Here is a 4,281-nt window from a genome sequence, read left to right on the forward strand (position 1 = left end):
GAAATTTTGACACGATCTCTATCCGGAAATTAGCTTTCTTGCGGCGAAAGAAGGGCACCAATCGCCTTATGGGGTGGCCACGAGGGTCAGTGGCGCGCCTGACACCCTGGGGCGCGCCCCCTACGTCGTGGGCCCCTCGAGCATCGTCTCGCATGGATTCTTCTTCCCAAAAATCATATATATTCCAAAAAAAATCTCCGTCAGTTTTTATTCCGTTTGGACTCCGTTTGATATGGATATTCTACGAAACAAAAAAACATGCAACAAACAGGAACTGGCACTGGGCACTGGATCAATATGTTAGTCCCAAAAATAGTATAAAAGTTGCCAAAAGTATATGAAAGTTGAATAATATTGGCATGGAACAATCAAAAATTATAGATACGACGGAGACGTATCAACGCACAAGCACTGACTGTTGGATGTCCATCCAACGGCCGTCGTGCTTCTTCAATCTGTGCTCTTCCTGCTCCAGCCGCTCAAACAAGCGCCGGCGGGACTGCCTGCTCCCTCCTCCTCGCGGCCGACTGTGCTGCCGCGCAGGCCTCACCGCCCGACCGTACTCCCATCGTTGGCCTAGCCATCCCTCTACTCACCCAAACCTGCTGTTATTCTCCGGCAATGGCCGACGAACCAGTAAACCCTCGTACAGTCGTACTCCCCTCCGCGTGGTAAACAACTGCCGAGTCTTCCCTGCCTCCATGTCGTCCCCTACCTAGGCCACGCCGTCGTCCACCGCCTTGGTGCTCTCGGCACGGCGTGGTCAACGTGGTCAAGGAACGACTTCCATCGGACGTGGACTGTACGTGGAGAGGCTGACAGCTGAGTCCACGGCCACAGCAAGGAAGTGCCTCCTTATTACACGAAAAATAATGATTCCTCCACCTGACAGCTGGGACCCACCGGACGGGCCACTATATTTCGCGAAAAAACCGTTTCTCCCTGACTGCTGGGACCCACCAGCTACATCTTCGCACGCAAGGAAGTGCATCCGGGCAAAAAAATGATTTGCCCCTGACTGCTGGGACCCACCAGCTACATCTTCGCAGGCAAGGAAGTGCCTGACAGTCGGGACCCACCTGGTCGAAGCATACGTAGCGTTGTCATTCTGGTCGTGAACGTGTACGTACATACTGGTCGATGTAGAGGCACGCACGTGTCATAGTAGAGGCGCACACGTGTCGTAGTAGAGGCGCGCACGTAGCATGTACACGTACGTACAACGGCCAGGGTGCAAGAAAGAAAATATGGCCACGTATGTGTACTTACGAGTGGGGCCTCGAGTGCCTACTCGCGCATACGTACGGCCAGGGCTCGTGTACATTGCTGGGTCGGAACGGAGAAACAGCATCGTCGTCGTGTTCATGGGGAGGCAACGGAATGCGTCGTGTTCATGGGGAGGCAACGGAACGCGTGGGAGCCAACCGGCTGGGTCAGAACGGAATGCGTGGTCGTGTTCATCGGGAGGGCTTGGATGGAACAGGCGATGGAAACGAGGCCTGGCGTACCACACAACGGAGGAAACGGACCTCCTACGTTCGGAATGGGGTCCTGTTGACAGGGAGGGGTCTGGCGTACCGCAAAACGGAGGAAACGGACCTCCTACGATCGAAACGGGGGTCCTGTTGATCGGGAGGGGTGTGGCGTACTGCAAAACGGACGAAACGGACTTGTGTTGGAGCGCTACTATCGAAACGGGGGTCCTGTTCATCGGGAGGGTGTGGCGTACCGCAAAACGGGACTCCACAAGATACTGTTCATCTCCACCGTCGACCCCCTCCAGCCTCCACGAGCTACTGTTCATCCACCGTCGACCTCCTCCAGCCTCCACCTGCGACTGTTCATCCACGGGCTCCTGTTCATCCAGCCTCCACCGCGCGCTACTCCACCGGCTACTGTTCAACCAGCCCTCTCCACAGGCTCCTGTTCAACCACCCCTCCACGGGCCACTGTTCATCCTGCCCTCCACCATGTACTATTCATCCTGCCCTCCACGGGGTGGTCCTGTTCATCCAGCCCTCCACAGGGTCCTATTCATCCAGCCCCAACCGGCTGGATCGATCGGGGTCCTGTTCATCCAGAGGTAACACCACGGGGTCCTGTTCATCCACCCCCACCGGGAACTGTTCATCCAACCCCCCTCCCCCCGCAATGCTCACTGTTCATCTAGAGGCAGCATCGATCGGCTTCAGTTAGCAGCAGTAGCGAAGGAATCGCTCGACCGGGTTCAGTTAACAGCCATCGATCGATCGCTCGGGTTCAGTAACGCGTAGCCTGCAGTGCAATCGCTCGGGTTCAGTTAGAGCCCAACGCCTCGCTCGGGTTTAGTTTGAGCCAACGCCTCGCACACACACGCGTACGTGTACGAGAGAAACGCGCATCGCTCGGCCCCCAACCTCCCACCGTAACCGGGAACTCCCTAAAATTTTCCTCGCCCTCGCTTCTACTACGGTTTTTTCCGTCATGGATGGCCCAAAGAATGTCATGCAGCTGCGTCTCCGGCCCGCCCAAGACAAAAAGCCCATTTTCTGTCATGATTTTTTGTCATAGAAGTAGGAGCCCGCCACATCTATGATGATACCGGGTTTTGTCACAATTATCGTCATAGAAGTGTCATATGTATGACAGATTTTTTTTTCGTTCGGCCCAAAATGTCACGGATGTGTCTTTTTTTGTAGTGACCTCGGTTGGGGGGCATGCATTCATAGCATAGGATTCCCTTCATGGAAACACAAGGGGGAGGGTAGGGGCTGCTAGCTACTTCGCAATTTGCTAGGTGAACCTCGGTTGGGGGGAGGGGGCATGCATTCATAGCTTAGGATTCACTTCAAGCCGACACGAGAGGGGGCATTCCTAGCTACTTCGCACTTTGCTAAGTGAACCTCGGTTAGGGGGGGCATGCATTCATAGCTTAGGATTCCCTTCATGCCGACACGAGGGAGGGGTGGCTGCGAGCCACTTCGCACTTTGCTAGGGTGAACCTCGATTGGGGGGTGAGGGAGTCCTCGGACAGCCGGACTATATCGCTTGGCCGGACTGTTGGACTATGAAGATACAAGATTGAAGACTTCGTCCCGCGTCCAGGTGGGACTCTCCTTTGCGTGGAAGGCAAGCTTGGCCATTCAGATATGTAGATCTCCTCACTTGTAACCGACTCTGTGTAACCCTAGCCCCTTCCAGTGTCTATATAAACCGGAGAGTTTTAGTCCGTAGGACAACAACAATCATACCATAGGCTAGCTTCTAGGGTTTAGCCTCTCCGATCTCATGGTAGATCAACTCTTTTAATACTCATATCATCAAGATCAATCAAGCAGGAAGTAGGGTATTACCTCCATCGCGAGGGCCCGAACCTGGGTAAACATTGTGTTCCCCGCCTCCTGTTACCATCCGCCTTAGACGCATAGTTCGGGACCCCCTACCCGAGATCCGCCGGTTTTGACACCGACATTGGTGCTTTTATTGAGAGTTCCACTGTGTCGTCACCATAAGGCTCGATGGCTCCTTCGATCCTCGGCAACGATGCGATCCAGGGTGAGGTTTTTCTCCCCGGACAGATCTTTGTATCCGGCAGCTTCGCACTGAGGGCCAACTCGCTTGTCCATCTGGAGCAGATTGAAAGCTACACCCCTGGCCATCAGGTCAGGTTTGTAAGTTCGAACTATACTACCGACATCCGCGGAGACTTGATCTTCGACGGATTCGAACTCACGTCAGGTACGCTGCACAGTCATGATGAGCATGATTTAGCTCTGCCATCAGATAGTGTTCGGGAGATCACACCTATAACTACTCCGGCCCTCAATCTGGAACAGATCACGCCGTCCGAGGATGAGTGGATGGACCCACCCCAGAGGCCGCACACTCAATGATGATAGAGCTGAATACTGACTTCACCTCCTACAAGACCTGTGTTGCTGGACCTTTGGATTCATCCCCGGCCACAGTCTCCGAACCGCCCGTGTCTGTACCTATCAAATTTGATTGGGCGCCGATCACGGAGTTTTCCTCCGCGGATATCTTGTAGCACTCGGCCTTGGGCGATGTTCTAAATTCACTAAGGTCTCTCTCCTTGTCATGAGGCCCTTGGCCGAACTGTGTTCGGCTCGAGTGGGAAGCGGACGACGAAGAAATTCGTTCCCCACCCACCACCCACTTAATAGCCACTGTCGACGACTTAACCGACATGCTTGATTTCGGATCCGAAGACATCAACGGTATGGACGACGATGCAGGAAACGAACAAGAACCATCGCCCGCAGGGCACTAGACTACCACTTC

The sequence above is a fragment of the Triticum urartu genome, chromosome 1A, assembly GCF_056163025.1.
Source record: "Triticum urartu cultivar PI428250 chromosome 1A, HENAU_Tu73, whole genome shotgun sequence".
In the NCBI taxonomy this organism is placed as follows: Eukaryota; Viridiplantae; Streptophyta; class Magnoliopsida; order Poales; family Poaceae; genus Triticum; species Triticum urartu.